This window comes from Pseudonaja textilis, chromosome 5 (genome assembly GCF_049901715.1).
Source record: "Pseudonaja textilis isolate UNSWEBS1 chromosome 5, rPseTex1.2, whole genome shotgun sequence".
NCBI lineage: Eukaryota > Metazoa > Chordata > Lepidosauria > Squamata > Elapidae > Pseudonaja > Pseudonaja textilis.
The window spans coordinates 56264097-56278086 of NC_141994.1; the positions used below are offsets into that span (position 1 = coordinate 56264097).

General features: G+C 39.1%; 1 protein-coding gene and 1 long non-coding RNA gene across 2 annotated transcripts in view; one reads left to right on the forward strand and one right to left on the reverse strand.

Annotated features, from left to right (window-relative positions):
* The window catches only part of TMEM178B (transmembrane protein 178B), a 323668-nt gene that overhangs the window by 243905 nt on the left and 65773 nt on the right, over positions 1–13990 (forward strand). The window lies entirely within an intron of this gene.
* LOC148125662 (uncharacterized) overlaps positions 246–13990 on the reverse strand; it is a 94782-nt gene continuing 81037 nt past the window's right edge. The window contains exon 3 of the long non-coding RNA XR_015743914.1: positions 246–571. This is a non-coding gene — a long non-coding RNA (uncharacterized LOC148125662). The remainder of the gene's footprint in view (positions 572–13990) is intronic.

Genomic DNA, 13990 nt, shown 5'->3' on the forward strand with positions numbered 1-13990 from the left:
GCTGAGTTACAGCTACAGAAATCAATCAAATCTCTGGGTTGCAGATAGCTGAAAACAGACCCTTAAATTGCTCCAATTTCCAGGAAACTTAACTGAAAACATTTTTTAAAAAAACATATGAATATGGCAGCATATAAACACAAATTTGGAAGTACTTTAAATGGAAATAAAATACATCTCAGCATCATATGGAAACCTGTGATGAGAGTCTCTGGTCAGTCTGATGGTCAGTCTGCTGTCCAGGTGCTAACAGTTGCTGGCAAAAACAGGGATGAGCTTGCACTGTTTATCATTTAAATGGACTTCGGTTGTACAACAGTACAAATAGACAATATCTAGAATTTGGTTGCATGTCCAATTTAGATTTACCATTTTGTTGAATGTTTCTCGGAAAATTTCAGAAGGTTTCTTTGGGATAAAATTTCTTCTTTTGGTGTCCTGGCTTGCTTCTTTTTAAGTGTCATTTGTTGGCAGCTATGCCATTTGGCATCCAATGTCCCAAAGTTAGCACTGCAATTTCAGATGCTGTCAGAGAAAAATAAACAGCCATCTCCCTCTCAAATTGGCCTTCCTATCCACAAAAGAAAAGAAAAAGAAAAATTATAGTAATATTCACAGAAAAATACATTTCATGAGATTACCACAGAGTTATAGCCAAAGTGCTACAGAATGGCACATAGAGACAAACTAAGGACTTTGTCCAAGTGAATGTTTAAGTGGGAATTGCCAAGCAAATATGTATGTGCCACACTCATACATGACATTTAGTTTATGTATATCCTATTTTCAATCCATTGATGGCAGCATCTGAAGGGGTTTCATTGTGGTCTGTCATTGAAATACTGACAAGATGCACCTTTAGTTTTGATAATGTTGATGCATCACTTTTAAATTATACAGAAAATTGTTATAGTCTAATCAATAAAAATTAAATTTATGAAGTGGCTTTGCATGTTGGCTCATGGTATATAAAAGGGAAATGATTATTGCTTGGCTTGGAATCTGAAGTAATATGTGATTCAGCCAAAAGACAAGAGTTATGTGATTTGGGATAAGATTTATATAGCCCTATCATCCATCCAGCTCCATATTGTCTACTTTGCCTGGCGAGTTACCAACAACTTGAATCAAGGTCATTTTCAGTTCTCTCTTTAAATAGGTATAGAAAGATCTGAATCAACACCTTTTTTGCTGTATAAAATATACAAGGGAAATTTATGCTGTCTCACTGTACATGGTTGCTTTAATACCTTCTCTGGCTTTTGTTTCTAAAATAAGTAATTTAGGACATCTCTGGTGCTTGCTTATCTAACAGTATGTAAGCCAACGAAGGTTCTTATTTTTGGCTGTAACAATAAATAATTTTAATTTGCGGTGCAGCTACATTTATTCATTTTTGTTATGAGCTAAAAGTAATTAATCCTGTGTAAATAAAGCATATTGCCTACTGTTTGTTTGCTTAATGAGATTTCAGGGATCTTAATATGGTTGCAAGTAAATTTTGAAATAACCATTATCCTTCTTCCGTGTGCTCTAGAGTAAGCATTATTTGCTCTGAGATCTCCTTCCCTTCTCCCTTATATTTAAGAGTAATATTGCTTAGTCCCTCTGGGTATGTGCTACAGCCCTCCTCATCCAGTTTGATATTTGAATTCAACAGGAGTCTTGTGAGAAGATATGCTACTGAATTTAGTGAAGTGTAGGAGGAATATTGAATAATTAAATGGTAGAATGTTTCATTAGAAAGACAATGCTCATAGTATAGTTGGCTTAGCCAAAATGTATAGGCTTAGCCTAGGTATCATTAACTGGCAGACATTCATTATATATGATTTATTAAGAAATACACAAGAAGAGAAAAGTCTTCTGCTTAAATCATATTTTGATGAGAGGGGGGTTGGCAGGAAGTGAATTGTCTCTTAAGCACCAAAATTATTTGAGTAGGTGAGAAACAGAGAAAAGGATAGTTTGGGAAGACTTTCTCTCAGTCTCTCTCTGTTGCTGTTTGCTCTATGATCCCAAGATGCAAAGACGTGACTTTATCTTCAACACATCCCAATTAAATAGCTGTGGTGCCTTGATGGGCTATAAAAATAGTGAGCTGATTCCTAGGAAGTATCAGACTGAGATCTCTAAAAAAAACAGTTTGTCTCAATTGGATCAAGGTTCACATTGATCAAAATTTATCCAGAATCCATCAATACCTTATGAGTTATAAGGCAAGCATCCACAAACTGAATTTTGGACTGCCATTGCTGGTCATTGGTGCTGCTGTACAAATCTTTGGAAATATCCAAATTGGGAACCCTGCCATGTATAGTTATGCTGTGTTGTTTGCATCTAGCTTCTGCCAGTTAATAGATGTTGTGTCTTTGAATATGGGGGATTCTTTAGTGATCATGTTTAATAGGAATTGTTTTCCTTGCCCTGCCTTTCATGGATTTATCTAAATCAGGCTTTGTGCCTAAGAAAATAATCGAGTCTACCTTCTTCTCAACTTTCCCAAAGTGTTTTGAGTTTTCTCTTTGGGAAAACTTTGAATTCTGGCATGGCAAAATGGGAGCACTTTCTGACAAAGAGATAAAGAATGTCTCTATCAATAGATAAAAAGATTCAAGGAACTGTGAGTTGCTCAGATCAGAGAAGCAGGTGATAGAATCACTAATAGTGCTGAAATTGGAAATCTTTTTCATCCTTGTGCCCTTTCAAGGAACTGGGAATACACCTCACAGATCTGAGCTATTTTTTCCCTGTTTCTGATACAATACAGGAAACGAAATTCATTGAACCAAAGTGAAAATATTTTTTTTCAATCCAAAGTATTAGCTTAGCTCAGCCAACATTTTATATTAAGACACATTGCCTCTAGCATATCCCCTGATTACTCAACCTCCAGAAGTCCCGAGAGTCAAGAATTAAAGGTTCAGAAGAGATCCAGAAAAATACCCTCTTAAACAGCTCTAGAACTTGTATAATTGTTGGAGGTTTATTAAATTGCACATATATATATTTTTCTTATATATACTGAGAGCATATGCAACAAAGACAAATCCCTTGTGTGTCCAATCACACTCGGCCAATAAAGAATTCTCTTCTCTTCTCTTCTCTTCTCTTCTCTTCTCTTCTCTTCTCTTCTCTTCTCTTCTCTTCTCTTCTATTCTATTCTATTCTATTCTATTCTATTCTACATGGTATAAATATATCAGTTTTGTCTTGCCCCAACAGATCAGCAGCCACAACCATTAGATTCAGCTTAGTGGTGGGATTCAATTTTTTTTTTACTACCAGTTCTGTGGGTGTGGCTTGGTGGGTGTGGAAGGGGAAGGATACTGTAAAATCTCCATTCCCACCCTATCCTGGGGGAAAGTTACTACAAAATCCCATTCCCTCCCCACCCCACGAACCTGCTTTCCAGCTCCGTTCTCCTGTACAGGGCAACAAAAGAAGACCCAGCCAATCGTCTGGGACTCGGGAGGCAGAGAAGAGATGGGCACAGGGCCAGTTAGCGGTGCTATTTGCCAGTTCTCTAAACTAGTCAAAGTTTCTGCTACCGGTTCTCCAGAACTGGTCAGAACCTACTGAATACCACCTCTGATTCAGTTCCATCCCTGGTTTATATTATAGTTTACAAACAAATTTGACGATTACAATTGGTGATTGGGTAAGCTGCTTCAGAGAGATTGTCAGGAAGAGGGTTCTAATTCTGAGCTGCTTGATTCCTAGAAAGTGGCAGGTCAAGTATGTGCAGATAGAAATAAATGTGATTAGGAGAGCCCATGTCATGGGGACGCTTATTCCTTTTTCTCCTAGAGTCTAGACCACCAATCATGCAACAAAACTAGGTTGAAGACCATCCTTGGATTTCCAGGGATGATGGAGTCAGGATAATAACTAAATTTGAATCACACTGATTTATAGTTGCATTTATTGCAATTCTACATAGTTAGTATCACAAGTCTCATGTATAAAATAATTTCCTCCCTTCATATAAAAATTATCTTTTAAAAGTCTCAGGACTCAAGATTGTCATGGACTGCAGGCAAATGATTGTCCAATCGCTTCTTTAAAACTTCCAGTGTTGGAGCATTTACAGCTTCTGGAGGCAAGTTGTTCCACTGATTAATTGTTCTGCCTGTCAGGACATCTCTCCTTAGCTCTAGGTTGCTTCTCTCCTTGATTACTTTCTATCAATTGATTAGTTGAACCGTACTGACAGAGTGGTTAGAATATAGTATTGCAGGCTAATTCTGCTGACTTCCAGCAGTTTGATTCTCACAGGTTCAAGGTTGACTCAGCCTTCCATCCTCCCAAGGTCAGTTAAATGAGGACAATATGTTGACTCTGTAAACTGCTTAAGAGGGGGCTGTAAAGCACTATGAAGCAGTATATAAGTCTTAAATCCTATTGCTATTCCAACCATGCACTACCTGAATTCTTCAGATAGTACATCTCTGTGCCACAATTAATGATACAGGGAAGGCATCTATGACTCCTCAAGGCTCTTCTTTCCAAGTCTGCATTTGCTGAAGCTCATCCAGCTTTGCAAATAGAGCCCCCCACACACACATTTTTAGCACATGGAACATCTGGATTTTTTTAAAAAAAATAACCATTTTTGTTTTTAAATAGTTGAGGTTTTCTTTCCTCTCTCCCTTTTCCCTGGAACTACTTTGCTGTTGGCTCAGCATTGGCAAGTTATGGTCTTGTACCCTTTCTTCATATATTAATTAAGTTTCTATTTGGGACTATTAAAACATCAGTGGACTGATCACAAAAGATTTTTATCCATTTTATAGTTTGGCCTTAGCCATGGATGCTCACTAAGTGATTTTGAGCTTGCTGTTCTCATTCAGTCCAACCCAGGGGTGGGTTTCTAGCAGTTCTGTCCACCTCTGTAGAACCGGTAGCTCTGAAGAGCAGCAGACATAGAACCAGTTCGATGTCTGCTGATGTTTTTCCCCACCCACCTGCCCGGGCTCTTACCTGACCTTTATTTCCTGCTTTTTCAACTTCAGCTGCCATGCAAGGCACAGCTGTGGTTAAAAAAGCAGGAAAAAAGTACTTTTTCAAAGGCTGCTTCTCAGCACGCAGCGCTGCTCAGCTGTCCAGGCACCAGGCTGATGACGATTTACAGGTGTGCAGCGCAGTGTGCGGGGGAAGCACATTGTAAATCACCAAACCTCGTAAATCAACGAGCCAGTAGTTAACCCTGTTGGATCCCACCCCTGGTCCAACCTATTCCACAGAGTCGTCATTGTGGGGAGAAATAGAGGAGGGCAATCTCTATACTACCTTGAACTCCTAGAGGATAGGCAGGATATAAACAACAAAGTCAAACATATTTTTCTCGCGTCTGTTTCTTGCAAAGCATTCTTGATTCAGAGAAAGCTGTATATTTCATAGAAACTAACACAGAAAGCAGAACTAGCATCTTGAACTAATACATTCAGAAATAAAGATGGGTATCTTCATTGGGCTATTTGAAGAAAGGTGATTTTGACAGTGTTACTTCCCTTTATACATTAAAGGGGAAAAAGGTAGACAGTAGGTTTTCCCACTCTTTGTGTGTGGGCTCAGAAATAGCAAGTGTCTTTCACAGCTGTTGGCAATTAAGGCACTATTGAAAAGAGAACTATAAGGGGCGCAAACCTTTTTACATATCAAAGCTTAGAGAGATGAAGAGGCTTTTGACTGGGGAACTTCAGGCTTGCACAGGTGAAGTAGGAATGTATCACTGAATGCAGCTGCCAGCAAGTGTGCCTGAAGCATATTGGTTATCTGTGATGTGGCTGCAGAGAGTTCTGCTAGTGATGAGCCAGTATCTTTAGAAAGCACTAGATAACCTATGCCTCACTGAGTTATTGTTTCAGAGATATTTGCTTACCTAAACATTCTAGAAATAGAATGACCAAAAGTGGGTAAAAAGCAGTGAGAGCAGGAGCCACTTTTGACTTCCTGCTGGTTTCCCCATTGAGTTTCCTTGTGAGAATCTGGCAGGCAGCATCAGAAATTTTCCTTTTATCCCCTCTGCGTCGGTAAATGATTGCTGCTGATTGGGGGAGAGAATGAAGGATTGTGAGATTGGCTGGGAAACTATCACAGAATGTTGAAAATAAAATCATATGACCACAGCAGCAGTCTTGTAGCACACCAATAATTAGTAGCACCAAAGAAGCCAGTACTTATCCAAATTTCATACTTCTGGGAATCCTGGGTTCTGGTTTTTGGACACATTCTGTAAGTTATCCCATTTAAGGTATCTTGTTTCAAAATTGTTACCCTATGGTGCATTATTTCACCCAGTTAGAGGTCATGACAAGCAGAGTTTTATTAGTAAATAGATTTCCCAGGTATGAAGTGGACAAGTGACATCTCTCTTTTGAATATTTTAACTAAACTCTTTCCTACTTGTATTTAGAGATGTGAGAAAAGCAAAGTTGGGAGGTGGAGGATACGAGAGCAAAATATATATATATGCTCTTCCATGGAGTTGAATTGTATTATGTCACAAATGCAAGCAAGTACTTAACGTGTTCTGATTTTGTGTCACAACTAATGGAGAAGATTTACTGTACAAGCAGTGGTACAGTCACAGAATGGCAAGTCTCTCTTTTTGCTATGGTCAGTTTTCTGTGCCTTTGTGTTTTTATTGATATGTCACCCTTCTGACCATCTGTGCCATTTGTGGGATTGTGCCACAGTGCAAGATCCATAGATTATATCTCCTCTGTGTGGATTACCTAGAAAATTTAGGCAACGATGCTTGTTGAATTGCAGTGAAGGCCAGCCCATTCAACATGTCCAATTTAAAACTGAGTGCAAACATTCCCAGCCATCCTGGGAATATTCAAGCTGTTCTTCAATTCCTCCAGACTCCCATTAACAACAATTCATTTCATCAGACAGATTTACAAATTAGACTATAAAACAAGAATTCATGTACAGGAAGCTTTTGCCCATTTAGCAACAAGAGGTATGTATACAAGATGAGCAAAATTCATTGGATGAGTTAAATATCAGATGGTATCACATTGTGGCTAATTTGTTTGCTTTAATTTGCAGAAGTTACTACTGTACAATTTCTGCCCATAGAGGCTGTCCAAATAGGGGATAGTGCCATATGTTTATTAAGCACTCAACAGTAAGCATACCAGAGGCCAGGGCCATAGAATATGTTACTTTGGCTTACAGCATTCTTTCTGACCTACATTGTCTCCCTCACCTTGAGTGGAAAATAGCAGCATCTATCATTTCCCCGGGGCCTCTCATTTCCCTCTCTTTTATTTTCTTAAATGGCACTCCAGGCCCTTTAAAGGCCTGGTTAATTCATTGCCAGAAGACAAGATGTATGTTGTTCCACAAAATAAAGTTGAAAATAAGGAGTAGAGAAGAGGAAGAGAGGGAGAGAATGGTGATGTATCCAGTAGAGGTGGAATCTAGTGTGTGATGGAATTAGATTAAGCCTATACAAAGCCTTACTTAATGCCCTGAGTTTCAGGATCAGTGCTGAAATATGCTATCCTACATTTTCTGCAGAGAAATATGTGCATATATAGACACACTCCCTGTATGTTGCCTTTATTGATATAAAGCCAGCATTTGATTCAATATCTAGAGAAAAGTTCTGGGAGAAGCTATCTTGATCACCTATAGATCAGATTTTACTCTCCCTAATTAGGATGCTGCATGATAACACCATCAAGCAGGTGAGATAGGGCAATGGTCGGCTTTCTGCAATTATTTCCATCTAGATAGAAGTAAAATGGGGATGTATCCTGCCTCCCCTCTTTTTAATATATATGTCAATTTCCATCTTCCTTTACTTAACAATAGGCAGTTGTATATGCTCCTGCATTCAAATGACACAGCCATTTTTTCTCTCACTCTGTGGGCTCTAGAGAAGAATTGGTTACAATAAACTTCTTCAAAATTAAAATTATGATCTTTTCAAAGGGATGAGATGTCAAAAATATTGATGGAACAAAAGCAATAATACTATAGACCAAGTTTTATCTTTTAAATAACTTGATACGCTATTCGAACAATTGGGCAACTGGAAGGAACAAATTAAATTTATCTCAAATCAGGCCAATAATAATGCTAAGCTTATACTCAACGTCTTTGAAACTAGAAGAGATCAGAATAAACCCACTGTTTTCAGACCTAATGTTCTGACCAAGGCTTCCTGAGACAGTAACAATCAAATGCTGTTCCCAAAAAACTTTTTTTTTATTTCAACAGCTATGAATTATATGAATTCACAGTCCTAATGAGTCCCAAACAGTTTATGAATAGTCCAACAGAAGTCCACCATGGTCTTTTGGGTTAAGGCTGATAAGCACCCACCTTTATCTCCCTTGAAATGCTGCCAATGATTAAATTACCAATTAGCTGTACAAGGCCAAATGGAGCACAAAGTCAACACGGAGCTTCAGATTTTAAATCGACCAGAATGAACAAAGTTGCTTCCTGCAAAGGCCCTTTGATCCTCCTTTATGTCTTATGGGAGGGCCAATCATCTCCAAGCCTTACTCCCAAGTCGCCCCTTTTGTCTTAACTGTTCTTGCCTTCTGGAAGCTCTGTGCAAGCTGGGGACAGGCTTCCCCTGTTCCTCTGCCTCGCTGATGTCAGATTCTGGAGGCTCCGGAGTCAGCACATAACTCTCAGGTGGCCCTGGCCCCATCTCTGTGTCTGATGCAGATCCCTTGTCCGAGCCCTCACCAGACTCCTGGACTGGCCCATGTTCTTCTCCACTGTCCGACTCTGCTGCCAGCTCTGCAGGCTGCTGGCAGACCACAACACCTAAATCTATCTTCCCAATGCTGTATGGCTCACAGGTATATGTATATAAAACTCCCAGATATAAAACAGTCCAGATTCTTACTACTCAGAATACCCCTCCACGTTCTACACACAGCCCTTCACTCAGAAAGTAGAATGATTTCTTTGACTTTTAGGTCCCATATATATTGATGATATTTTTGTCTTAAGTTTCACTTTTCTAGTAATTCTCTGGCTGTCATAATTCTTTTTTATTTTTTATTTATGTATTTATTTATTTAATTTATATTGCAGCCTATTTGCTCATAGTGACTAACGCAGCTTACAGAATATCAAACCACATTTAAAACAAGAAAAACTAACAAAAAGAATAAAATAAATTAATATAGTACAATATAACAAAATTATTCCCCAAATCCCAATCCCAACCCCCCCCCGCCCCGGGCAACAGCAGATCCCACAAGCCATTTAATAGGATCCATCCCGCTTGGGGTTCCCCAGGCCCACTGGCAGAATCAGGTCTTCAGCGCCTTCTGGAAGAGTATTAGAGTGGGGGCTGTTCTAATCTCTAAGGGAAGGATGTTCCAGAGAGAAGGAGTCACCATGGAGAAGGCCTTTCTTCTGGGTCCCACCAGGTGTATCTCCCTTGGGGGATGGGACATGCAACATTCCCTCCCTCCCCACTCTGATGGGTCAGGTAGATGTCACTGGCAAGAGATGTTTCCTCAGATAACCTGGTACCAAGCCATGAAGGGCTTTAAAGGTGACAATCAGCACCTTGAATTGCATCTGGAAGCAAATATGGCAACCAATGCAGCTTCTGCAGGAAAGGTGATACATCTGCACACAAAACCATGCAGGCAACTGCATTTTGCACTAACTGGAGCTTCCGGATGCTCTTCAAGGGCAGCCCCACATAGACTGCATTGCAATAATCAAGACAGAAGTGATTAGGACATGAGTGACTGTGAGTTGGGACTGTTGGTGCAAGAAAGGGCGTAATTGGTGCACAACCCGCAGTTGCATAAAGGCTGTCCTGGCCATGACCGCCACCTGCTCTTTAAGCAGGAGTTGTGTCTCCAGGAAAACCTCTAGATTATGCACAGGGTCTGTTAGGGGTAGTGCCACCCCAACCCAAGATCAAAGGTGGAAATTCTGCCTGAGCCAACAAACCCCAAATCCAGAGCCACTTTGTCTTTCCCTTTTCTTAGAAAACTGGGAATCTAAATAAACTTAGAGAAGCCTGCTTGGGTTTGTTAAAAACACATTATGCTAGATAAAGCTTATTGCCTTCTTTGACAAAGTGATTAAATTAGTGAATAAGGAAAATGCTATGGACATAGTATACTTGGACTTCACTAAGACATTTGACAAAGTAGATCACAGCCTACTTCTTGGTAAGATAGAACAACGTATAAAACAGTGGGGTACCTGGATCCTCCTCTGACTGCCCAGGCAGCCTCTGCCCTTCCCCAGCCTTCTCCACAACTTCAAGAGCCACACTTCCACTCCCTGTCGACTGTTCCTCCTCTCCCTCAGAGTCAGTCTTCACCAGGGGCATGACAACTAAGCTCCTCTATATAGGCAAGAAAAAACAAATGCACAGGTAAAGAACAGGTATACTTGGCTCAACAATAGCAACTGTGAGAGGGATCTAGGTGTCCTAGAGACTACCACAAGCAGTGTGTTACGGTTGCTAAAAAAGCAATGCAGTCCTAGGTTGCATCAATAGAAGGATAATTTGAAGATCACACTTGGAATACTGCATCCAGTTCTGGTCATCACAATACAAAAATGTTGTTGAGACCCTAGAAAAGTGCAGTGAAGAGCAACAAAAATAATAAGGGGTCTGGAGAATGAACCATATGAGGGAACTAGGTATGCCTAATGAAGAGAAGGACTAGGGCAGTGGCAAGATTCAGCCAGTTTGCACCGCTTCGGGGGAACCAGTTGTTAGCTTTCTGAGCAGTTTGGTGAACTGATTGCTGGAAGAAATCAACAGGGAAGAGAACCAGTTGTTAATTATTTGAATTCCACCACTGACTAGGGGTAATATAATAAAAGTCTTCCAGTGTTTGAGGGACCATCACAGAGAAGGGACTCTCCAAAGCATTTTCTGACTGTGAGAACAATCAGTGGAATGGCTTACCTCCAGAAGTTAGGGGTGGCTCCATCACTTGAAGTTTTCACAAAGAGACTGGACATCCCTCTGTCTGGAATGGGTCTCCTGCTGGAGCAGGACCATTGGGCTAGAAGACCTCCAAGTTCCCTTCCAACCCTATGTTTGGTTGTGTTTTCTCATATAATGACCTCCTGGCCCTGGAGCTTTCAAAAGCAGATGTTTGACCGAGTTCTTCAGTGTGCTGGCAGTATATAAACATGAGACCTTTCCAGCCAGCAAATTATTTATTTACTTAATGTTACCTGCCCATCACCCTGCAGAAGTTTCTCTCCAGACTGCCTCAATGGCCTGCATTATTGAAATATTCATTTTGCAAATTGAAACTTGTCCCTGTACACTGGGGGAACCTACGATTCTAACTCAGTGATTCTCAACCTTAGCATCTTTAAGATGTGTGGACTTCAATGCCCAGAATTCCCCAGCCAGACTTGGAATAGTTCTGGTCATTGAAGTCCACTCATCTTTTAAAGTTGCACAAAGTTGGGATACATTGCTGTAGCCCATGTGGTTCTTCAGAGCCCTTTTTATAATAAGTTATGTTCCACTCTTATATTTTCATCTGCCAACAGAAATCCCTTCTGTCTTCAGGGCCGTCTTATTTGTTCCTCGCTATACGATTAGAAAGCCAGCATCACCTAAAAGTTGTATTTTCTTTCAGCTATCATTTTTCTAAGCAGGAAACTAATTTCTTACTTTTCTGATTTATTAATGTACAATTGTATCTTGTTCTCCCGTGTTTCTTACATTACACCTAGGTGTTATCTCTTGTCATATCTTATTTGTCATTGACCAAATATAATATTTAGTTATACACACTTAAATATACACAAACTCATATCCCCATGCATTGACTTAATAGAATCATAGTCAATAGGTAGAATTCTAGAATTTCATAAAATACTTTTATCACTTTATTTTTTTTTAGACTTTTAATATCCTGCTATCTGTATTTATTGCACTGCAGCAAGTGTCTTATTCACTTCTGTTGACATCTTAGAAATGTTTCAGATTCTAAATCATTTATTGTTATTTCCAGATAATATCCCTCTTTCTTTTCTATGTCATGGCTTTCCATACTTTTTAAATTTTATTTATGCTGTCAACTGTCCAATTTTGTTGGTCAGTGACTATAATAAAAACATCATATTAGTTTTCCATTGAAAAGTTTAAAATTACTCTTTGGAACAAAAGTCAAGAAGGAATTGTTAGGCCTATGCTGAAAAACTATGTGCAAAATGATTGCCTCCTTCAAACTCAGCAAGGAATGCTTCCATTTTATTTTCCCTTTTAAGTCCCATATGAAAAGGAGTTATTTTTCATCTATAAATGCCCAAGTTTGGAATTTACTAGTAAAAAGAAGTATCATTTAATCAGAATTTAAAATTTTGTCTATTATGCCAGCAATTTAGATTTCAGATGTGGATATAAGACAGTTAAATCAATGTGCAAAATCCAGGTAATTTATGAGGAGAAAGGGATTTTTATTTTAAAAAATGACATTTAAAAATAATAAGTTCATCTGATAACTGAAAGGCATTAATAAAATCCTGGGCCCCAAGGCAAATCTTTCAAATGGACCTCCCCAATGTACTAAGCAGTTAAAGTAACAGTGGCTATCTCTAAAAGACCAATCCAACTTTGATACTTGAGAATTCCTCTCACAAACTATTATTGGCATATTGTCTCAGGGCAGAGCAATTTCAGCAGTTTTCATTTTCATTACAAAAATCTGGATAACCTCTAGATGGCAGCTAAGAGAGCTTTTCTGTAATGCTTTGCAATCTAGCAGCCACTCAAGCCAACACACTGACTTGCACTTCTACCATCCTCACTCTCCACGCCCTATGCCTAATTTTTTCTATAAGTATGAATCAGCCCTGCCACAGACCACAAGGAGTTTTAGCTCTTCAAAAAAATTCAATGTGCAGGTGGAACCCTTGGCCCATGGGCTCCGAGGCATTCTTCAGCCCTACCTTGACTAAATTTATGCCACTGAAATAATCTGATGATTGGAAAATAGATGGGAACTCCTATCATATCATATCTGGAATATGCTAGATTGGTGAAAGATCTGTATGTGAGTTTTATGTATAGGTAATAAGATCAAGATCATTAGCACAATAATGATGAATAATCATCATTTATACTCTGAATAAACATCTCTTTTAAGAGAAAGGATTTCCTATTTGGACAGCCATGCCCAGGCAGAAATGTCCACTTTGGGTCAAGAAGTCAATAACAACATGAGTTTTATACAATCAAGTTACTGCCCCAGTCTTGTGGTCATCAAGATACTGCCCCTCTGTGTCCACTTTTGGAACTATGAGTGGGACATCATGTTTTTTATTGTCAGTCAGGCAGAAATTATATGAAGGAAATAAGTATTGAAAGAATGAAAGTCACAATCATGTCAATGCCTGTAAGATTGTTGCATATGTGTAGAGTCACCAGGAATCGAGCTTGACCTGACTTGACTTTACCTATCATGAGATATGTTGGAGTTTTTCTGTCTTTCTCTAATGGATATTGCAGAGATAAGACAAAAGAAAGGGAAACCAACAGAAATAGAAAGAAGGTAATACAAAAGCAAGATGATGTCACTTTAACCTTCTGGTGTGAATAAGATGGTACATTAGCACAATAAATGCCTTCTTCTGAAAAAATCCTGGATCTATTTCTCCATCAAGATCTTTATCTATAGGCGTCTGTTCTCCAATGTTTCATTCAGAAGCCTCCTAACTACTTCATCTTTGAACAGAAAATTCTAGAGCACTCAATCACTGAGCTGTAGACTCTTCCTCCCCACCCTAGTCCTAACATTTGGATAAGAGCACATTAAGGAAATCATTTGAATTAATTTACATATAATCTACATCAATGCCATGATCTATCTCCAACAAAGAAAGTGCCTATTTATGAAGGATGGGAAGAAAAATACCCAAATGTTCTTGATTTTAGCCTTCTTCAGAGCAATATCATCTGCCATATGAGAAGCTCAAAGATCACAGCTATGGATAGTTCTAAAAT